Source organism: Tenrec ecaudatus, chromosome 2, assembly GCF_050624435.1.
Source record: "Tenrec ecaudatus isolate mTenEca1 chromosome 2, mTenEca1.hap1, whole genome shotgun sequence".
In the NCBI taxonomy this organism is placed as follows: Eukaryota; Metazoa; Chordata; class Mammalia; order Afrosoricida; family Tenrecidae; genus Tenrec; species Tenrec ecaudatus.
In genome coordinates, this window is record NC_134531.1 from 286,402,522 (window position 1) to 286,427,006 (window position 24,485).

The following is a 24,485-nucleotide window of genomic DNA, read 5'->3' on the forward strand; positions in this document are numbered from 1 at the left end:
TCTGAACCACATTTAATTTTCCGTGCTGTTCCATTTACTCCTTCTCGCTCTCAGGATATTGAATTTTGTGGGCTCTGGTTGGGTCGTTGATACTTCAGGCGCTTAGTAATAAGAAACATAATCTGCTTTTCTCGTTAGGATAATAAAATCGTCACTTATATTAAGGGCAGTTTATCCGAACTGTTTTACATAGTATTTTTCTAAACCTTCTGAATGAACAAATTTGGCTTGTGCGTCGTGGCATGGCTTTGGTGGCCCCCGGTGACCTCGTGGGCTGGCACCGAGCACTCCCGTATTCAAGAAATGCAGCCTGACCCAGCGCTGTCCAGCGCGCCGTTAACCCTCCCACCACAGGATCCGGCTTCCCTGACACCGCCTCCGCCGTCTGCGACGGCGACAACACTCCCTTCTCTCCTCCCGCGGCTCCCCCCGCGCAGCTAACAGCGCCAGACAGCGGGTAACCGCCGCCTCCGGGGGTGGAGGGCACCCCAGTTCCATAGGCCTACCGCGCTCCAGACACCTGCCTCTCACTGGCCAATCCCACTGCCCCTCACCCCAAAGGCCCCGCGGCAATTGGCCCTTGGCCGATGCTCATCATCCTTGGTCCTCGCCGGGAGTCCCGCCTTCGTCGCCGGGTCATTTAAGTTTATGACAAATAAATAAATAAAGGAGGAAATAGAAATGCGTAGAAAGTAAAAGCTGGGGGGGGGTTCGGGTGGGGAGAGGGCGTGGTGGAAAAAGCGGGAGGGGGAGGAGCGGAGTAGACAACCGAACTTGATCGTGTTCGTTCAGACCAATCACGGGTCACTCCCGTCCGGGCTGACGGGCTCGCTCAACCAATCACGTTCCACTTCTCGGATCACTGAAGAACGAGACACGCTGACCTCGCCGAAGTGGGCGAAGGTGCGACAGAAAGGGGGAGTGGAGGGGTGGGAAGACAATTGACCAATCACATGTTAACAACCCTCCGAGCTAGGTTTCCACCATCCAATGACAGTTTGAGATAGCGGATTGGGCCTCTTCTGACCCAATGAAAGGTGGTAGAAATGAGGGAAGCGGAGGATTAGGGCGGGACCAGAGGAGGGGAGGAGAAAGAGTGCATTTTGTTTATGGGCGGCAACCTCACGAGGGGCGTCCCGTTTTTATTGGCTCACTGAAGCGAAGAGTGACGTGGCCGCCACCCAATAGCGGGGAAAGTTAGAGAGTTCGCGTCCAGAGGCGTCCAATGTGGGTCTTCTGCCGAAGAAGTAGGGGCGGGGGGAAGTTTAGGAGTTGAGGAAAGAAGATTAAAGAGCGCGAAGAGGTAACGCCAAAAACTGTAATTTGTTTTTGGGCGGGCGGGAGGCGGGGAATGTGCGTGCCTAGGGGACAGGGCGTCTGGGAGACGCGCGGAGTGAGGGGTGGCGGGCCGGGAAAGGAGGGGAGTGAGGTGGGGTGGGGGGGAGTCGGAGTCGCGAGTCCGCGGGCCGTTGGCCGTCCGCGCGCGCGCCCCCGCGCCCCGCCCCGCCTGCGTGCCCCCTCCCTCGCGCCCGGCGGCGACGGCCCGGGGCCGGGCCTTGGGGGAGGGCGGGAGCGCGGAGGGTCCGCAGCTGGAAACGCGTCTTCTGCCTCCTTCTCTCCGTGGCGCCTGGAGCCGCTGCTTCCCAGAAGAAGTGCTGAGGGGCGCAGGAGCAGCTCGGGGCGCCCGCTTGTGTTCCGCCCCCCCTTCCTCCCTCCCTCCCTCTCCCTCGCTGCCCGCGCGCCTCGCGTCTCCGGCGAGCTGAGGGGCGGGAGGGTCCTGGCCCCCGAGACGCCTCTCCGGACGCGGGCGCTCCGGGCCCCCACCTGCTCCGCTTCTTGGACTAGACGCGGAGGAAGGGGGCTTGGGCGAGGAAGACACCCTTTGCCTTTGCTTTCTCTCCTCTGCTGGGCCCCTTTGGAAACATTTTCCAAAAAAAAAAAAAGCTTTTCGATCCCCGATCTGAAACGGACGCTCTTTGAAAGTTGAAAAGAAACGCGCGCTCGCTCTACAGTGATCGGTGCATTCCTGTGTGTGTGGCTTTCTGGTCCCCCACCCCCACCCCATTTACCCCTACACTCCAGAAGCTGTTATCCTTTTTAAGGATGCTGAGGAGGCAGGCGGCAGAGATTTCTCTAAAAGTTCTATTGATAAACACACTTGCACAAACATATGTCAGGCACGCACATAAACTATAAACATTAGCGAAAAACACAATATGGCGTACAGCTCCACTACCTAGCGCGGTAATCCGCGGATCTCCCGTTCCGAGTCGAGTAGAATCGGGTCAGGAGCTGGACGAAGACTCTCCCGTAAAAAAAAAGGCTGAGCGAAACAGGAAGTTGCTGGGAAGCCCGTGGGTGTAGCACTGCCTTTAGACTCAACATTGGCTCCAGCTAAATTGAACGTGTTCGTTTTCTAGACATGTGGACATGTTCTTAACTTGCTAGTAACCATTCACAGTACCAAAGCATTGGGTGGAGCGAGATCTCCCTGCGCCGTCCTGCTTGGGATTTCAGCACGTGTAATTGGCAGAGGCCTCATTTTACCCGGTGTTTTCAGATGAACTGGATGTGAACTGTTGTGACTTGTTGCACTTAAACGTTTTCACCAAATTATGATTACCGTCGAAGAAAGAAAAAACCCCCCACAAATTATGCTAAGCTGGGAAGCAGCCTTCGTTAATTTAAATTTATGAATGGTTTGCTTGCATACCTGTTGCATCCCTTAATCCCAAATAAGCATTCCTATTGTGGGAAGTTAAAGGCTCCTAAATGTACTTTGGATCATTCACAGCTTGACTACTGTCTCCATTTCTCCTAGTTGGTATTTCTAGATTAAAAAAAAATACAATTGGTTTTAATACTTGGTTTCTTGTCTGTCATTCTTAATTAGAATGTATCAAAAAAATTCTTTGTAGAATTCCAAGAATTGCTGATGTTACTTGCTGTTCAGTGCTCACTAATATCTAAGATAGAAGTTGTGATTTCAATTTGCAGAGCTTTAGTGGTGAGAACATATGCACACACAGGTGAGAAGGAGGGAAGCATTTTATGTAGTAGCTGCTCAAGCATGTTGCGCAGTTAGATAATTTTGGTTTTGTAATTTCATATCCTACAGACCAGTGGAATACAGACCTTTTGCATATGAAGATAAGGCGACAGGTTAACTGGCAACCAGTTCCCAAAGCAGTACACATGTAATGGTGATGTCTTGATTTTGACAGGCTAAAGAAAGAAATATAAGACTAAAAGTTATCAAAATTTATCTATGTCCAGGAAGTCTTAAGTTTATCTTTCTAAGTGTTCTAAAATTATTGCGCAAAGAAAATGGAGCTCTTGTTCATATGTACACTTATTGAATACCAAAAATAATGTGAGATTAAATGAAATAATGTAGGAAAGAGAAATTTTTATGGCCGGGGTTACCTTTTCTTGGTGTGTATAGAACTACTAGTTTATGTGATAAGATGTCAGTTTCTTAGGTAGTTAGGTCAGGACGTTTCTGAAACCCACAGATATCAAATCCGCTGTTAAATTAGGAATTTGAAATTTTGGTACAGGAAAAACCTAAAATAAATTTTAATCTCAGAGATGAAATATTTTTTAACCATCTAGTATTTGTGGAAAAAGAGTTAGACTGAATAATTAAATCATTTTGGGAGAGCAAATTAAGATACAAATATTCTTCTGTTAATCTAAACATCTTTAAATGAGGACAAATCATTCAGAAAATCTTTTAAAAAGTGGTAAAGGAGATTTTAATCTTTTTTTTGGTTTCAAAACAATGATTTTCTGAAATGGATAGTTAAATTCATAAAATTGTTTCTTATAACTCATGCCTTATCCTACACACTAGGGGTACATCAATGACCAAAATAGGTACAATTACCTGCTTATGTGGAGCTTAAATTCCGTTGTGACACATGTTTGGTGTATTTTAAAGTACTTGGAGAGGAGATTGTTGCCTGATGCTTTGAAAGTTAGCTGCTTTCATGTATTAGCAAATGTAATTTTGAAAGATTTTTTCAGAACTTGGAGTGAGGGTGGCGTGTTACCATTTGTCTATGAACACCTAACTTTATTTATTTGCATCACTCATTGGCCTGAAACGTTCTCCATACATTTCAGTAGGTCTTTTTGGCATCTCCCCCTGCCCCACCCTTCACACTTTGAACCCTGTCTCTGAAACAAATAAACTGTTAAGTATATTAAATTTGTGTTCAGAACCTAACTGGAAATTTTTTAGTTAGAACTTCATTTAGTGTTACTTCTGGAATCAAGTGCCTAAATCTTGTCATTTTGAGCTTTTATTGAGAGGCTGTAAATTTGTAATTTATAGGTGACAATAAAGAGAGGAAAAAGATAGGGCCTCAGAAAGCTGCTTTGTTTAAACCTTTGTTTCAAACTACAGAAACATTTTATTGGGACCTCATTTATTTAATTGTCCATTTTAATTTGTAAGAAGTTTTCAGTATAACTTTAATCGTTGAGTCTGTAGGTGTAAAAAATCATAGGTTTCCAGGATTTCTACTATTGGAAGGGCACTGTTTAAAAGGGAGTCTGATTTAACACTGAGTTTGTTGTTGCTAGTAATTCAAATAGAAAATTCTGATTTTGCTTATTTTCCTCTGCCATGGTGGGCCCTTATTTTGTTAACCAAGTGAAAGTTCAGTTCTTAACATAAGTTTTTTTACACAAAATTCTGCTCTTCTCATTCTCCCCCCATTCTCTGCTTGTAAAAGAGCTTGCATTTCTGTACCTACTTCAAATCTTTATGTTAATTTGTAGCATATCATCTATTCCAGAAAAGAAACTTATCAGTGCATTTTGAGCACATTGAGGCTGACTCTAGCTATTTGTATTCAACCTTGTCCAAATCTGAAAGCTGTAATAGGAAGATACAGGAAGAAAAGCAGAGCCTTTAAAACTAGTGGAAGAAATTTTTCTACCTGCAATCTTATTTTAAAGGTAAAGTGGAAGAATGATTTAGTAGACTGGTGAAAACTAAAACCTTTTTCTATTTTTATTTAGGATGATTGATCCAAGTGTGCTTGTATATATGTTTATATACAATCAATTTTTAAATAAAGGCATACTTCAGTCTTCTGATCCTGGGCAAGGAATACATTTAAAGTTCTCAGGTGTTTTTTGTTTAAGTCACACTGTTAATCGCCAAAACTTTCCTCTGAGCAACCCAGAAATACAAGCTAATGAAATCTTAGTAAATTTCATAAATTTAGGCTAAATATTTTAGAAATTTGTAGGAGCATTATGTCTGAAGTGAAAGGAATCTGAAATGGAAGTGCAGAATTCTTAGAACCTTATACCCACATCCTAAGAATGTTGAGAGTCAAGAAGAGTTATTAGGGAAAAATACAAAATCTTGAGATCCACATTTTTATAGTAATAAAGTAAGTATGACATTCTAACATTCACATTTCTAAGGTAAGTGTAAGTATGTGTATAATGCATTCTGAGTCAAAATTTGGGGTGTTATTGGCTAGACACAGTCATTTCTTTGCCAACGAGACGAGGCTGTGTGAGGGCTAACCATCTGTCAAGCAGTAGAGACAAAGAGAGGTTTAATATACTAGTCTAAAATTTCCACAAACTTGTTTTGAATTGTATTGTCATTTTGTTTGGCCTTCAGACTGCGACTGCGTGAATATGTACGGGTCACTCACCCCACTGTTTTATGAACAAATCTATTCAAGGTCTAGATGAGGGTTTTGTCATAGCTGGTGTGATCCAGAATCAAGGTAAAATGTATTTTGATGTTGTTTTCATGTAAAGATCAGAAACTCACAAGTGGACTGCCCACTAGCAGTTATAGAGACGACTTTAAGCACAGTTTCATCCATCCTTTCTGAATTTTGAGTGTCTTAATTCTTTTGGTTTATATATTCAAGCCTGTATTTCAAACCCCTTCCTAAGCTATTTGGGGGCTGAGGGGGAAGGAGCAACAGGAATCCAGATTGCCTGTTTTAGGTACAATATGGTGTGATGTGAAATTGAAACAGCAGATTGGTGAGAAACTTCGGTTTCAAACAAATATAAACTAGTTTGTTCAGTGAAGTCATACACAAAACAGTAGTCTCTATTGACAGGGCAACATTCCCCCCCCCCCATTAATTTCTTATCATGAAATCACTTTGATTCTTTGGGTCAGCAGTCAGTTTCCAAGGCATCATGTAAGGAAAAAGTCCTAATGTTTCCTATTGTAATGATAGCTATGGCAGGCTGCAAAATTATTTATAGCAGTGCTAATTATATCAATAAAAATAGCAATATTAATACTGTGAGTGTCAAGATCCATTCTTGACAGTAAGGTAAACAGAACTACAGTCAAACAAAGCAGCCAGGCTGTCTCTACTGTCATCTCATGAATATGCACTTCAGGAAAAATATACACACAGTTTAGAGTTTAGTTTACTGATTTAATGTCTTTCTATTATATTTTAAAGTGTTCCTCATTTCTAACACTACTTTTAAAATATTTTAATTATGGGCACCTGAATTTTTTCCCCTGAATTTATAAATTAATTTTTAGAAATTTTCTTATGTATAGTTAAGCACTTTATAAATGACCAGAAATACAATTTTACATGCAATTTAATTTTTGACATATGAGTACTACAAAAGGAAATTAGAAGGACCTCTTAGCAATTTACAAAAGAAACCCCATTTCCCCTGTGCACACGCGTGCGCACACACACACACACACACACACACACACACACACACAGTCTTGATAAATCTTTGGCTTCCATTAGATATAACATCCTTTTCCATGATTTTGATTGAAGGAAAAACAGTTTTTCTTTGTAGCTTTACTTCTAATCCATATTTTATAATTCCACGATATTTTAAATGTATTTTCCAAATTCATAAAAGTCATTAAATTCATAGAAGCTTTTAATTAGAAGGGGCAACATCTCAATATTCAATCATGCATTCTTATTTCATTGTACCAGAGTAAAATGTTCCAGATGTAGGGGAGGCTCTAAGGAAGAGGAGGTTCTAAGTCTGATGCTGCTACTAGATAGTTTGATCTTGGGCACCTGTCACAATCTGATGTTCGCCTCAGCTCTTTCTGCTAAATTAGCAGTGCAGCTGAAGAGGGTATCTCATCCAGTAGAGACAGTCTGCTCAAAGGGAGGGAGAGTCTACTGACTGGAAAGCTCTTGTGATCTCTACTTTTGCTTCAGAAATCATAGCTGGCTTATATACTGGCTACTTTGGGCTTGGAATACAGAAAACATTATGATTTTAGCACATTCACATGGTCATCAATACATACAACTAGGTAGTGACTTTAGATTGAGAATACAGAAATGTATCTTGGGGTAATCTCTATAGTAAACCTATGACTAGCTGTCAATGACTGAGTGCTTATTGTATATGACATGTGTTTTATTTTAATGTATAAATAACCCTCTGTAATATTTTGACCCTATTTTATGGATAGGAAACTGAGAAGTTTTCCAAGGTCACAGATGAAAATAGAAAATTCCCAGAAAAGATTAAATTAGTTTTTGGATCACCGGTTCCTATCAGAACACATATACTTGAATAGCTGCTGAAGTATATTCTGAATGAGTGGATAATTGTTGGTTAAGGGAATAAAGATATTTTGTAGATACATGTCCTAATTTTCCTGGCTTGAGTTTTCAGTAAGAACAAACCTGTCCTTGGTTTTCATTCTCAGTAAGACAGTAAGAAAGCTACTGTGTTCTAAGAGATTAACTTGGTCTTGTATTTGTGTCCTTTTTAAAAAATAGAGATTCTACATTAAAGACAGATTACAATGTTTTTACAATGCAAATTTACCAAAATTCCTTGTTATTATTCTAGAATCTGTATACTGTGAAGTTAATATATTCAGCACACAAATTTACATGGTATCTTTTCCTTCCAATTTACTATCATTGGTTTTTACTCTGGTTTTTGTTTTTTGACATCTCTGTCACCTATTCTTCTTAACAGCATTGTTGTTCACCTCTCACTTTTATTTACACCTGACTTTCCGAGAAGTATTTCTGAGAATTCATCAATAATCTTGCTTGTTCTAGTTAAAGGTACAGTGTAAGGCAATAGTATGCTGAAGGGGTGACTTGAGCAGAATAGTGGTTGGGAGAAAATGAACCAGATTCCAGGTTCTACTTACTGAGGTATTTTACATTACAGTTTTGACATTTTTTATGAAAACAATCAAAAAATGGTTGTTTTCATTTTGAATTACACGTACCTTTATTTTATCTATTAGCCATGTAATAACGAGTTTCATACAAAAATGGGTGTATCAGAGTAAAGTGAATTTGATTTTGTTTGATATTTTATATTACATTTAATTCATGACTCAAATATTTCAGTCAAGAAATGGTCACATTTAGAATGTTACTGCCCTGAACTGTTGTTCCTTAAGGGCATCTTTTCTACCTCTGTGTATAACAGACACATAGTAGAAAGCTAGATGTTTGTTGCCAAGATCTTTCGTATTTATTCTACGTAGATTACATTGATCCTTGTTTACCTAGGCACCCATTCCCTTATTTTCTATTGACTTCATTTCAAATTTAGTAGAGTGACAATTATTACTGCACTATGGTGTTTATTAGTTTCTGGCATATAGGAGGAATTTGATAAATATTTGTTTGACCAGGATCTTTTGTATTCTTGGCAGATTATGTTGATCATTGCTTGCCACTTCATCAGTTCCCTTATTTTCTATTGACTCTGGTTAACATTCACGTTGTATAGGCTTTCTCTATACTTTTCCAAGACCGAAACATTTTTACACATGATCACAATATATTGTTAGATACTTCGTGAAATTCTATTATAGTAGAACATATAATAAAAATTGTATTTACTATGATTCAGAAAATAAATCAGAATATTTCCCATTGATGGTAAAACAAATCTGCTACAACCAATTCAATATATTGTGTTGAATAGAGCACACAGAATTACATTACCTTCTGATTCCTGGGGATTTCTGGTGGTCTGTAGATTAAAGTTTGGGCTGCTGACTATAAGGTTGATGGTTTGAACCCACCAGCTCTTCTGGGAGAGAAAGATAGAGACTGCTTGCTTCTATAAAGATTACAGTCACAGAAACCCCATACAGAGTTACTATAAATCAAAATGGACTCATTTGTAGTAGAGTTATATGGTTCCTTTGGGCTAGTAGGTCAATCAACCTACAGTATTTTTGCACATTTCATTAATGTTTACTCCAAGTGATTAATAGCTGTATTATATTTGAGGATCTGTATCCAAAAGAGGCCATATAGTAATTTTAGGAATAGGCTTTCTGAGAAAACTAAGAACTCTTAAGAAAAAATGTAATGAATCCTCAGACATATTTAGCATATCATTTGCAGATTTTTCTTTTTTAAATTTAAGGATTCTGAAAAGCACCCTGTACATGGCTACATAGACATTGCATATGCTTTTTGTCAACAACCTAAATGGCAACACATCTCACTGGATGTAATACACAAGAAATTGCATCAACTATCTTTATGGAAAGACTTAGAGAAACAGTATCATCAGAATAATGTGAGGGGCTGGCTGCAAAAGACCATTAATTGCTCCTATACAAGTTAAAGATAATTAAAGCAAGTCTGGAAGAGCCAAATTATTACCTGTTGGCATAGTGGTTACATGTGCTGCTAACCATAAGGTATGCAGTTCACCAGCCACTCTGTGAGAGAAAGATGATGCATTCTGCTCTCATAAACAGTTACAGTCTTGGAAATTCAGGACGGTTCTACCCTAACCTGTAGGATCTCAAATGAGTTGTATTAACTCAATGACAATAAGATTGACTGTAGAGACCATCTCAAGAATAAAATGACTCCTTGAATACTAATAGTCGAAAATAAGATGAATTATCGATGACATCTAGCATATCATACATGAAGAAAGTATAAGGGCATTTAAAAGCCTAAGGGTGGTGATGGGAAGACCAAAATGGACTTCGTAAGAGACTGATACTTGTTCTTCAACATAGAGTAAAGTGGAAGGAAGAATTGACAAAAGTACAGAGCTGTATAGAAGTTTTCAAATGGTGATTCACGAAGACAAAATGTAATGAAATATACAAAGATCTGGAGTTATAGAAGCCTAAGGGAAGAAAACACTTCACATCTCCCAATTTGATAGAACTAAAGAATTACTTGAAGTCTTGAGTTGTAACATTGAAGGGTTCTCTGGACCAAATATTGAACAACACAGATGCATCATGAGAAGATAGAAGAAATACACTGTACCAAAAGGGATTGATTGGCATTCAGCCATTTTAGATGGTAGCATCTGATTAAGAGGTGTGTAATGAAGTCTAAGCTGCACTGGAAACATTGATGAAAAATATGGCTCCAGGAATTGATGGAATACTAATTGAGATGTTTCCATGCACAGATGCAATGCTAGAAAAACTTATTGTCAATGCCAAGACATTTGGAAGACAATAACCTGGTCAGCTTTCTGGAACAGATTCATATTTGTGTCCATTCCAAAGATTCAGTAGAATACATAAATTATTGGGTAAAATAATTACTCTCACACTGAAGTAACAGTTGCTGAAGATAAAAACCATCATAGCAGTAGATTGACAGGGAACTGCCAGAAATTAAAGCTGCATTCAAAAGAGGATGGTTGAGTAAGGGATATCGTTGTTGATGCTAGACCAATCTTAGCTGAAAGTAGTGAATACAAGAAAGATGTTTATTTGCGCTTTATTGACCACGGAAAGGCATTTAATTATGTGGATCAGAACGAATTATTGCTAACATTGTGAAGAATTCGGATTCCAAAACTCTTTAATTGCCATCTTGGGGAACCTGTCCATAATCTAAAGTTATATCAGCACAGAACAAGGGGATACTGTATCATTTAAATTTAGAAAAATAAAATATATCTGAGTTGTGTCCTTTCACCATACTATGTAGTCTGTTTGCTGAACAAACAACCTGAGATGCTAGACAATATAAGAAGACTTCAAAACTTTTATTGCAAAGTGGAATTAAAACATTAAAAGCTATAAATTATTTCTCAGCATAAGCTCCATCAAATACAGGACATTTTTATAAGTCATAATTACAAATCACTTAACTCTTCCACGAAAATCAGAGGGTCTTGGGAACTGAATCAGGTCAATGCAGTCCCTTTTACATTAATTGAAAAAAGGGGTGAATTTAAAGATTTTTTAAGAGTAGGAAATAAGAGAACATGAAATCACAACTGTAAGCTCGATGTTTAATGATTTCCCATAGCAACTCACAAGATTGCACTTGTGAGACTAGAGGAATGAGCAAGAGCAATGTTGTGGAGGACATGCTAGTTAGTGAAGTCTTCCTGGGCACTCTTCTGCCAAAGCTTTGATTACCGTAACTTTCTCAAAACACTCCGGAATGAGTTTTCATTCTAGATGTTTTCATTTGTTGATATACCATAAAGTCAACAAGCAAAATGCCTTGAGGCTCCCCATTTGCTATGACCTCTATTCTTAGTGCGTTTTTTGCATTGATTGTATTACTTCGACCTCTTGGAAACCATTGCTCTGATTGTACTTTGTCGTGTCCACGATCATAGTGGAAAAGCCATGTTTCATTTATTCCAAGAGATGCTTCAGGGTGTTGATTCCACTTTTTAAAAATTTCCATCGAGAACTGTAATGATCTGGGTATAACCATTTGACACTTCGTGAGTAGAAAGTTTGCTCACCTTTAGTATTTCAGTTACATTTGTATATATTGCACCAATTATTAAGGTATAAACTGAACCAGTAGTGTGCTTTTAAAAAATAATTGTCAGTCATTTTCAGTCTTGATGGCATTAACAATATTAATATATCCTTTCCAAGTTGATGTGAGTGGCATGCATCTTCAACATTGTCTCACCCCTTCACAAATGAGTTTTCATTTGTAAACCTCTGATTTGTTTGGGTGCTTTGTCCCCATAAATGTATTTTGAAATATCAGTGATTTCACAATTATTCTACCCAAGTGCCACCAGAAACTTGATGTTTGCTTTGGTTTTAATTTTTGCAGAACTCATGCTCTAATAAGGGTTCTTTTCAAATCGATTTCTTACCCTTTCTAGTGCCTCAAACTGTATTTTATTCAGATATATTGCAGTAAGTTAGCACAAGCTTATTTTGATGCATGTTTTAAGAAACATGCATAGTTTTTCATTATACTAATTTTTTATGTGGATGTTTTGAAGACCCCTGGTATGAAGAACATGGCATCACAATTGATAGAAGAGTCATTAATCATCAGCAATAGGCAGATGACAATCTTGCTTGCTGAAAGCAAAATGGCTTGAAGATCAAAGACTACATATAGCCTTCCATATGGATATAGAAGAAACATAAAGAATAAAATCTTTACATCCAAACAACTAAGTAGTGTACTAAGTGGAGATAAGAGCAAATTTGTGAAGGATTTCCTTTTACTTAGATCCAAAATCACGCTTGAAAGCAAAGAAACCAACCAAATAAGTGCTGCGAAAGACCTTTAAAGAGATAAAAGAGAAATATGTCACTAAAGACAGAAAAAGAACGGATCCTTGCATCATCAGCGATTTTTAAATAACTGGCATTTTTCAATGGTCTTTTATGTAAGTGGGAGCTTTTAAATGAATAAAGACTAAAGAAGAACTGATGCATTCACATTCTGGTGTCAGTGAAGAATATTGAATAAATTAATAATCTACCAGAAGAATGAACAAATCTCTCTTGGAAGAAGTAACAGCTATAATACTCAGGAGGATTCACTTTAGGCATATTATCAGGAGGGACCAGTTCCTGGAGAAGGGCGTCATGCTTGGTAATGTGGAGGGTGGACAACACTGGAGACCCCGTGTGGGAATTGCATCTGATCTGACCCCACCACAATGAGGCAAAACACTAAGCACGTGCAACAGAACAGCAAGGGAAGCAGAGAAAAGAAGTCCCAAGGGAGTACCAAAAATAGACTTCGGGACCAGGGCATGGTACCCCATCAGACTCAAACCGAAAACACTCCTAAAGGTCAACAAACAGACCTTGAACTATTTACATGTTGTGTTGTTCTCTTTTGTTGCTTTGTTTTGCTGTCTTGTTTTTCTGCAAATTATCTCTGCAGGTTCATCTAGATAAGCTAGGCTGGATAAACAATCTTGAGAAGAAAACAACAGGACCAGTAGTTCCCAGGGGACATGGGAGAGGGGGATGTAGGGGAAAGGAAGTGGTATTAATAAACCCAGGGACAGGGGAAAAAGTGATCCAAAATCAGTGGCGAGGAGGGTGAAAGAGACCTGGCAGGGCTTAATCAATGGCAATGTAACCGAGAGGAATTACTGAAACCCAAATGAAGGCTGAGCATTATAGTGGGACAAGAGGAAAGTGAAAGGAAATAGAGGAAAGAAATAGGAAAGGGCATTTATAGAGGTCTACATGTATGCATGTACATATATATATAGATATATATGATGGGGAAATAGATCTATGTGCATTTATTTATAGGTTTAGTGTTAAGGTAGCAGATGGACATTGGGCCTCCACTCAAATACTCTACAAGAACTGCAGGAATACATTTTCTATTAAACTGGCATTTCATCATGCTCACCTTCCCGACATGATTGTTGAAGACAAATGGGCACATAAGCAAATGTGAAGAAAGCTGATGGTGCCTGGCTATCAAAAGATACAGCGTCTGGGGTTCTTAAAGACTGGAAGGTAAACAAGTGGCCATCTAGTTGAGAAGAAACAAAGCCCACATGGCAGAAGCACACCAGCCTGTGTGATCACGAGATGTTGAAGGGTCAGGTAACAGGCATCAGAGAACAAAAGTTCTATCATTTTGAATGAGGGAGTGTGGAATGGAGACCCAAAGCCCATCTGTAGGCAACTGGACATCCCCTTACAGAAGGGTTGGGGAGGAGATGAGCCAGTCAGGATGCAGTGTAGCAATGATGAAACCTACAACTTTCCTCTAGTTCCTAAATGCTTCCTCCCCATCCACTCTCACGATCCCAATTCTAACAAATCTGGCTAGACCAGAGGACGTACACTGGTACATAAAGGAACTGGACATAACAGGGAATCTAGGGTGGATGAATCCTTAAGGACCAGCGGTGAGAGCGGTGATTCCGGGAGGGTGGAGGGAAGGTGGGGTAGAAAGGGGGACCTGATTATAAGGATCTACATATAACCTCCCTGGGGGACAGACAACAGAAAAGTGGGTGAAGGGAGATGTCGGACAGTGTAGGAAGTGACAAAATATAAATTCTCAAGAGAGGAAAAAAAGCTGATATCAAGGGCTTGTAGAAAGCAAATGTTTTGAGAATGATGAGGGCAATAAATGTACAAATGTGCTTGACAAAAAAAGAATGATGGCAACATACGTACAAGTGTGCTTGATACAATGGATGTATGGATTGTTATAAGAATTGTAAGAGCCCCCAATAAAATGACATTAAAAAAAGAAGGGCAGTGAAAAGGAGGAAGACACTATATAAGATAGATGGACACAGTGGCTGTAACACTAGGTTCAAACATTGGAATGATTGGGAAGATTGCATGTGATGTGACATTATTTAGTTCTGTTATGGATGGGATGCTATTAGAGTTGATTTGGCACCTACATTAATAACAAACATGTGGCTATCTTCTTTTTAATTTAAAGTTCCTGGCAGTTGCTGTTCTACATCAATGGCTATTGAGAGCTCTGAACTACTGCTATTGTAGTTTTGGCATAGAAAGACTGTTGTGATACTTTTTCTATCTTGAATTGGGCATGCCACTAGTGAATAGTCTAGGATTATAGAACAGAATGCTTTTGGACGTTGGAAGAAGAACTTTGGCTTCAGGGGTCAATGAACACCCAAGGTAGAAAATCAATATTTTTTCAGTTTAATATTCACCTGGCTAGCTAAAAAGCCAAGGTAACTGACCTGAGACTGCAAAGGAATACACTACACAAAATAAAACCCCAAAGCAACCAGTTGTACTGGGTCTATTCCTACTCATGGTTACCTTGTGTGGTAGGACAACAAAAATCCTTCTGGTATTTTGGATAGGCAATCTTCTTTTGCTTTCTACCACCTAAGCTATTTTGCCATTTAGCATATTCCAGCCACCAGACATGAGCTCCAGTGAGTTATCAATGACATAATAAGCCATTTTAAGAGATCATGTATGAGAGAAAGATCAGATAGGAATGATAATGAGAATCTATAGACAGTTGTTTTTATGTTTAAATGGGCATACATTTTATATTCTAAGCTGCATGTTTGCTGTTAAGCTTGTCACATTAGTAATAGAATGTATTGCCTAAAAAGCATTAAGAGCCTTAAGTGGGACTCCTAGGTGGTGTGAAAGAAGCCCATGTGGCAGAGTGATTTAAGTGATTGTGTGGTAGCCAAAAGATACACAGTTTGAACCTTGCTAGAAAATACCTGCTTCCATAAAGATTACAGCCTAGGAAGCCTTATGAGCTCAATCTACTCCATCCTATAGGATCTCCAGGAGTCAGGCTAAACTTGACAGCAGAAGATAACAAACAGTCGAAGATAGGAATACATTTAATTGTGTAAGCTCCAATATGAGTTTTCGGAATTTTTTTTGTTTCTTTTTGCTGTTCATTAAGGAAAATTCTGCAATTCTTTATTCACATACTTCTGATGATTTCTTGGTCATATAAGAGTAATGCTGTTTTGTGGGAATTTAGGACTTCGCTTCTGGATATAATGGTTATGTTTTGATTTAATAAATGGCCCTGGACAGCCAAACACAGCTGTGTTATCTGGTACATTTCATTGGAAATACCTTCTTTTAATTTATAGTGGATATACATGAATACTTTAAATAGTAAAATATCCTCTTTTCATTACAGATACCAACTTTGCTGTTGGCAATTTTATGGGGTGTAGGGGTATCAGGAAAGACTAATTATGATTTATTTGTTAAGAACAATATTACAAAATAATTAAAATATTTGCATTTTTGATTTCAAAAGCATTGACATAATCTTTTGCTTTAGCAGATTGTCTCTTAGTGGGCGATAACTACCCCCAGGGGTACCCTGGAAATATCCACTCGGGCCTGTAAAACCAGATAGCTACACTTATTCTGGATAATGGGTTATAATACAAAAGTTCTATTGGTTGGTGGTGAGGTCACTAAGTCACTTTTTTGAAAAGAGGGTGGCAGGCTAAATAAGTTTGGGAACCTTTTCTCCTACAATCTGTAGTTTACTATTAAATATACCTAGATTCTGGTTTGGAGAATTTTGATTGGGTAGATGTATCTAAGCCTGCATAAGACTTTCTATTATTATATCTTCTACAAGATAAGTATTCATGTAAGACATTTTGCCCCAATAATTTGCATTTTACTTTATCCATAAACACTCACTATTTCACTAGTCTAATTTCAAAAAAACCTACTCTACTAGTAATGGAGAAAATAGTTTTATTTTAAAATCCACTTCTTTAGAGTGGACTCTGACTTAGTGGCCTTGTGGTTTAGAATGGAACTGCCCCATAAGGTGTGCAAGGCAGTAAATCTGTGGAAGCAGACCACCACAACTTTTTTTCTTTTTTAAATCATTTTATTGGGGGCTCGTACAACTCTTATTACAATCCATCCATCCATTGTGTCAAGCCCATTTGTATATTTGTTGCCGTCATCATTCTCAAAACATTTGCTTTCTACTTGAGCCCTTGGTATCAGCGCCTCATTTTACCCCCTTCCTCCCCATCCCCTCCCTCACAAACCCTTGATAATTTATATACTATTATTATTTTGTCATGTCTTACACTGTCTGATGTCTCCATTCACCCACTTTTCTGTTGTCCGTCCCCAAGGGAGGAGGTCACATGTAGATCCTTTGGGGCTTGAATTGCTGACCTTTCCAGGGAACAATGAGCACTTACACACTGAGCCACTGGTGGGGTTTAGAGGTGAGGAACAACAGTTTTTGGGTTTTTGTTTTTTTCATTTCTTTAAATGGATCTCAGGAGAGGTTAATGTTAAAAATTGTGTGTTGATGGTATTTGATATTATGTACTCCATCTAATGAAACCATTCCAATAAATCAGATATAGTTGCACTTTCCATCTTCACATTGGTATATTAAGGGCATTAAAATCCATTGTGATGGATGCATTTTTAAATACAGCTCTATATTCTTGCTTGTGGGAGAAATACAGGGCTTTCTAAACTCATAAAGAGAGTCTTGGAAGCTCACAGGGACAGTTGTCTTTTGTGCTACAGTCCTTTACTAGTCGGCATTGTCTCGATGGCAGTGAAGTTTGGTTTGTTTTTGACTCTTGCTTGACAGTAGCAAGGCTTCTAGGACAGTAGAAAGATGTTTGGTATATCCCATTTGCATATGCCACAGCCAGTTATCTATTCTGTTTCCTTTCTGCCTCTGTTCAGGAAAATTTTTAACCATTCACAAGCATCCTTCCAACTTTGAGTTATAGTTGGTAGAGAATCAAGGAAATCTGAAAATAATCTGTTTATTCTCCTAAGGAAATAAAATGATCAACATTCTTAATAGTCTTTCAGTGTCTTGCCAAGGAAGACATTTCTTTCACTTGGAAGAAAAACCTGGATACTAGCGTCTTAGTTATCTAGTCCAGAAATACCACTAGAGAATGGCTTTAGCAAACAGAATTTTATTCTTGCACAGTTTTAAGAGGCTACAGTCTGAATTTGGAGTATTAGCTGTTTCAGAAGGGTTTCTCTCTTGATAGTCTCTGGGGGAAGGTCCTTGTCTGTCTTTAATATCTCTGGGCCTGGTGTCTCTTGATATCACATCTTGACATCAGTCTTTCCTAAAGCCTGGGAGGGTCTCAGGTCAGGGACCCTGGTCCAAATTTTTTTGCTCCATTCCTGACTCTTCTTTCTTGATTGTAAGAAGGTTCCTTTCTCTCCATTAGCTTCTTTCTTCTATAACTCTTTCAAAAAGTGATACAGGACCTGGGAAACCTCTTTACATCACTGGGGCTGAGATCTGAGTATGGTTTTTGCATTCCATCCAGTTTTTCCTTGATTGGTTGATCAAATAAGAGCATCTTATGGGGGATGATTACATCATGACATAAATACCAATCCACTGAGAATCATGCCTATGATTCCCTGTCATTGTTTCATGTAGTCTCTGCCTTTATTTGATGCTTGTTCTTTATTTTAAATAAAATTAACACCAATGAACCTAAGAACAAAGAAGTAGAATATTAATAATTTAATCTCTATACTTTCCCTTAGACCCTCACCAGCATTACCCCAACCATAGATGAAACACTAACCAGTGTTTTTTGTTTATTATTCTATTGATTGAAATGTATATATCAATCACTTAGAAGTATATGACTAAATAATATAGTAAGTGACTATACTATATTCACTTCTTAGGATTTACTCTTTTTCGCTCAAAATTAAAATTCATCTGTAGTGTTATGTGTAACATTAATTCATATCCTTCATCTTTACGTCTAATATTTCTTATTACTCTAGTATATGCGTACTTTTTCCTGTTACTGGCATCTAGTTGTTTTTAATTTTTGGTTAATATGGATAGCACTCTTCTGTTATAGTTCTCTTGGTGATGTTGGCAAGACATTTCTTGGATTGCTAGATCACAGAGTCTATTTAGATGTATTGTGCTTACCCTCAGCTTTGCAAGAGCGTTAAGAAAAATTTTCTAAAATCGTATTCCACATTTAAACTTCCACTAGCAATGTGTAAGCCATTCCCGTTGAGTCATAATTTCTTTAACACATGATATGGTTATATTTCTTGATATTTGCCACTCACATTTAAAAATGACATCTCATTATGATCTTTATTTTCTTAATTACCATACATGTTGTATGAGTTTCTCTTCTGGGAAATGCTTGGCCAAATCAATTGAAGTAAAAAATACATACAAAAACTCTGGGTGCCACAGATGTAGTTAATTTTTTGTTATTTTTAGAATGAGAACGCTATAATATAGTATAAAATATGGAATAGGGTACAGTTCCAACTCATTGTGACCCGATAGAACAGAGAAGAATTGAACTCCAGAGTTTTTAAGACTATAAGTCTTTATAGGAGCAAACAACCTCATTGCTCTTTCATGGAACAGCAGGTAGATTGGAACTGCCAACCTTTCCATTAGCAGACCAATCCTTAACTTACTGTTTCCTAATAAATGTACCTTATTTTCTACACTTAATTGCTCTATTTCCGAAGGCAAGTTATTTATCAAAAACCCATTATATTTACTGCATTCAAGAATTAATACATTCAATATGTTTTATATAACGCCTTGCATTTGGTAAGTTCTCAATGAAAGTTATCCATAATTATTCATCTAACCATCATAATCATTGATATACCTGTTCTTCATAGATGAGCAATATGAAACTAATGGATAAGTAATTTGCCTAAGGTTAATTAATACTACAGTATCATTTCAAATGCAGAGTTGAGTCCAAGCTTTATACTCTAGTGAAATGTTTTCGAAGATAGCGTGTATGCATGTACCCTTGGAAATATACAAGATGACATACTTAGATTTGAGAAGAGGATTTGAAAGTTTTATATTAAAACTTTAAAAACTTTTATTTTTAAAGCTAAGAAAGAAAATTTACTAATATCCAGTGTGCAGATTAATATTAGCTATATCAGAGCATGTATGTAAATTATAGAAAGCATTTTGAATAGAAGAATGGAAGTTCATTTACTTAAGAGTTGGAGGTACTGAATTTTTCATTACTTAGTTTTAACTAAATTAACTCTTACAACACAGACAAGTAACTGGGGGGAAAAAGAATAAAATAATACTTATAATCTAAACCCATGTGAAGATTGCTCCTAGTATCTATTAGGAGTATTTTTTCAGCTACATCACAAAGTAAAACAATTGTGATTTAATTACATTTGATAGTATGTCAACCAAACTAATTATGAAGAAGTCTATTTGAAATATGAATTTATATTCACTATTATTAAGCATAGGGAGGCCTAGTGGCATAATGCTTACAGTTGGGCTGTATTCTTCAAGGTCAGTAGGTCAAAATCACCAGCTCTCTGCAGGAGAAAGATGGAACTTTCTACTTCCATAAAGAGTTACAGTATTGGAAACCCAGAGAGACACTTTCACTCTATTCGATAGGGTTGCTATGAGTAGGCTTCAACTCATTGGCAGTGAATTTGGTTTTGAAGTTATCGTTAAGGATGAACCTTACTCTCAGTGTTTGGGGTGCCTTGAACTATTTTCTAATGGTAATGGAATGCTAACTCATTTGGTAAATATTAAAATAAAACAACTCAGATTGTGAAGCAAGCCCCAGTATTTTTTCTTTCAAAATTTTTTCATGCCACTCGATACTCAACCCAGTTATTTTTAAATAATCAAATTTACTGTGCAAGAGTTTTTGGGGGAATTCACCCTCCTCCCCACTTCTGTCCATCAGTCTCTCTTTTCTTCCTTGTTTGTGTCATTAATTAGGAAATACAGACACACATATCTACAAATATTATTCTTTCCACAACAGCAAAAACAGATGAAGTAATTCAGGAAAATAATATGATAACATATTACATTTATTTGTCAGCAAATGCTGTTAGAAAAACATAGAAAAAAGCATTGTTGAAAATTTGAAGAAACAAGTATTTGAACAAATTATGTAGTATGGAAGGTTTGCTATACTTTTGAATAAAAGTACAGATCTGTATAACATTTCAGCCAATGGTATTTACTAGATTCAATTTCAGTAATATGAAAAGCTACATTTTTATGAACCACTATGAAGAAAATGTCTAGAGAAAGATACCATCTAAGTAGAAAAACATAGTTTAGCTAATGCAATGCATGCTGGGAAAACAAACACTAAAATGACTATGTTAAGTGTAATCATAGAGTGGTTGGCTTGACTGGAATAGGAAAAACAGATTTCTATAGAAGGTGACAATCTACTTGTAGTAGAAAAAAATGGAATAAAGTACAGTGTGCCATAAAAGCTTAGTAGAATCTTTATAAAATGTGTAGTAAGAGGGTGAAGGGGTCATGATGATCATTTGCACCACTTCAAGTTCACTGGTTATCCTGATGCGAAATATTGAAAGGCAGTATCAAAAAAATAAGCTATTAGAATTTATTTTCACCGAATGGAGGGTATTCTAATGTTTCATTTCTGCTTACCTTTCCTGTGATGACACGTGTCCATCATTAGTATGTTCTTTAACATATATTTTTGGAAAAAATTTTATTTCACTTATTAAAAGAATCTTACTGTTAACAATGATTAAGAAGGTAACTCTTTTTTGAAACACCCAAGCTATGGAGAGAACATTTTAATATTGAGTTTTTATAATTATTTTCCATGTGCTGTGATTTTTATGACCCCAAATCAATGTAAGTATAAAATTGTAGTTTCAGTATAGTTTGAAACTGTACAAAAACTCACACCTGCATACTTTAAAATGTGGAACTGTATTTAATAACTTGGTTTAGGGGCCTCCAAATGAAATGTTTCAATAGGTTTTTAAATCCTTTGTTAAAATAACAAAAATGGAAAACATGCCTCTTAATTTCTAAGAATGAATGATTGACATCTGGGAAGATTGAAACTTACTAGCCAAATTTCAATAAAATCTTTTACAGATTTGTAGATGGGATTGAAAATTGAGCATTGTGATTTAGTAATAAGCATAGCTTTTTTTCTGAGAGGATCATCTCTTCTGTGAGGGGTTTTCCCCATCCTCACTGTACCAGCCATTATATCTAAGAATATAGAATGTATGTAGTATCAGATTTTCAAATAACTGCTTCACAAAGTAAAAAACAAAGTCAAATATTAAAAAGTGTTGTTTAATTAACTGTCTCTAAAATATTTTAATAGCAAAATGGTTTTAAATTACTGATAAATATAATACAATTAAAATTTATCTTTAAATCATTGTGTATTTCTTGTTAGCTCATCTTTTTATAATGTCTGTTTTTAATATATCCTATAATTCTTACGTGGAACCCTGGTCACACTATTTGGTAAGTGATAGACTGCTAATTTCAAGGTCAGTGTTTCAAACCCACTAGCTACTCCCCAAAGGAAAAATGAAGCTATTTGCTCCTATGAGGAATCAAAGTCTCAGAAACCCCATGTGTAGAATTGCTGTGAGTTTGAATTGACTGGAAGGTAGTGGATTTTTTTATTATAATATATATGACACAGGAGCATGTATCTATAATTGATAAATAATTAACATGTAATGTGGGCTTATATTAATCCACATATTAATATTAATACAAGAATTAATACAGGAGAGTTTTATGAAGTTCCTTGGAAAATTGACTTAAAAGATAACGGAATTTTTCCAGGAACTCTTTGAAGCCCCCTCTTATATTAAAGTCCAGTCTGACAAATGAATGACTCAACCCAGAGAGTTTATTCCGGGTATTGGTTATGAAAGTGTTGGGGGGGGGGGAAATAAAGATAGAAAATGTTGAAACGTCTGTTGCCAGGAAAAGAGGGAATAGTGGAAGAGACCATGGGAAAGGATTGCTATCAAGAGGTGATAAAAGCACTGTGCGGTTGAAGTAGCTGGAGCGTTGTTACTTTTGTTGCTGGAATCGCCATTGCTATGGCTGTGCAAAAAGCCAGTGCCTTGCTCACCCTGACACTGCTGAAACCCATAAATCACAGGTCCACTAATGCAGTTATGTTTGTGAAATCTGCTGCTGCTCCCAGTCCCCCATTGTGGCTGCTGCTATCCTGCAGCGGCGCTACCCTCACTGCAGTCAGAAGTCTTGGGAGTTAGTGCACAGGAACTTTGCTCTGCCATGGCTGATAGAGCATTGTTGCTGAAACTTCGGCAGAATACAAGGAGCAGAAGGAAAGAAAAGATGATTTCTTTGCCTTTTATCTTCTGCCAGGGCTTCTCATTCTTGCAAAGCAATCTGAGAAATGTAGACTTCAGGTTCCAGACATAGAATAGAACGTGGAAGGGTGGGTTCAGAAAAATGTTTAACATAAGGGTTCTTTTTTTTTGTTTGTTTTTAACTGTAGGTTGTACATTTTGTTTTTAAGTTTGGAGACCTAGAATCCATTGCTCTAGGGTCATTAACACTGTGGCAATGATAAAAGGAGAGTTTACAGAAATTTCTATTCTTTTAGGAAGTACGTTCTGGCTTGTAATCTAAAGCTAGCATTTGTATCCAGAAGTAAATGCTAGTTTAGGGCAGCAGTTATTTACAGCCAACACCTGTTCTTATTAGTCACAGTAACAGTTCTGATGGGCCTGTACCCATGCCTTATCAGCTACAAATATTTTAAATATCGCCCAAACCTACCTAAAAATGCTTTAATTTATTCATTTTACATAATTATTAAGGTAATTAAAAATAATAACAGTAAAATGTAACACTTAGAAAACTTAGGAATGTGATCATTTATAAAATCTAATTCTCAAATTATATAACATTTTGCTGTAAGAATATGTATTCCAAATATCTGATTTATCTGTTAAAGCCAAACTAATCAGGTGACAATGGACTTATTTAAGCAGATTTATTTGTAAAGGAAGTTGAGGAGAAGTTTAGTTATTTTTGACAAAAATCACATGCATCTATTTAAATGTTAGGTTAGAGTGGTTTGCTGCTTACTTCATTTGCAGAACTTTGAATCTGACATTGTAAGAGGCATGCATTCAAATCCCAGACCATTACATTTCTAAAATGAACTCCATAAAAATGATTTATTTCTTCCATAGCTCTTTTTCATAATTAATACAGATTTAATTATGGACAGAGTTATTCTTTTATTGATTCCTATTAAAGCTGTTTCCTGAACTGGTGAGGTGTTTGTTTTATGTTCATAGTGTATAAAAGTATTAATGATGTTTGGAATATTATTTGTGCTGCTGAATGTTCAGTTACTATATTTTCAAAAATAAAATGTTACCAGTTTGAAATGATAGAGGAGGACATCTAATTTAACTTAGTGATAAATGAAAATGTTTTAATTTTATAGGGTTATTGACATATAATTCACATGTAATACAATGTAATAGTACACTTATAAACCACTATCAAACTTAACAAAGGCAAAGAAAGAGCAGACCCAAATATCCAGAATTAGAGATGAAACGGGTGGCATCACAACAGACCCAAATGAAATAAGAATAATAACAGGACTATGAAAGACTATATTCCAACAAATTTTATTATCTAGAAGACATGCACAAATGCTGAGCAATACACTCTCTACCCAAATTAACGCAGGTGGACATAAAAACCTGAACAACCCTATAGCAAAAGAAGAAATAGACAAGGTCATAAACTCCCAACTGCAGCTACAAAAATGGCCCTGGTCCATATGGTTTCACAGGCGAACTCTACCAAGTGTTCACAGAAGAGCTGTCACCAGTACTCAAAAACTATTTCAGAATATAAAAAGGGACAGCAAAATTGCAAACCCTCAAACTAATTCTGTGAAGTCTG

At 37.3% G+C, this 24,485-nt stretch overlaps 1 protein-coding gene across 1 annotated transcript in view; it reads left to right on the forward strand.

The window, feature by feature from the left end:
- Positions 1-1,247: 1,247 nt before the first annotated feature.
- The window catches only part of ZBTB20 (zinc finger and BTB domain containing 20), a 968,716-nt gene continuing 945,478 nt past the window's right edge, over positions 1,248-24,485 (forward strand). Inside the window, exon 1 of the mRNA XM_075542488.1 lies at positions 1,248-1,303. The gene's annotated coding sequence lies outside the window, so the exon portion shown is untranslated. The remainder of the gene's footprint in view (positions 1,304-24,485) is intronic.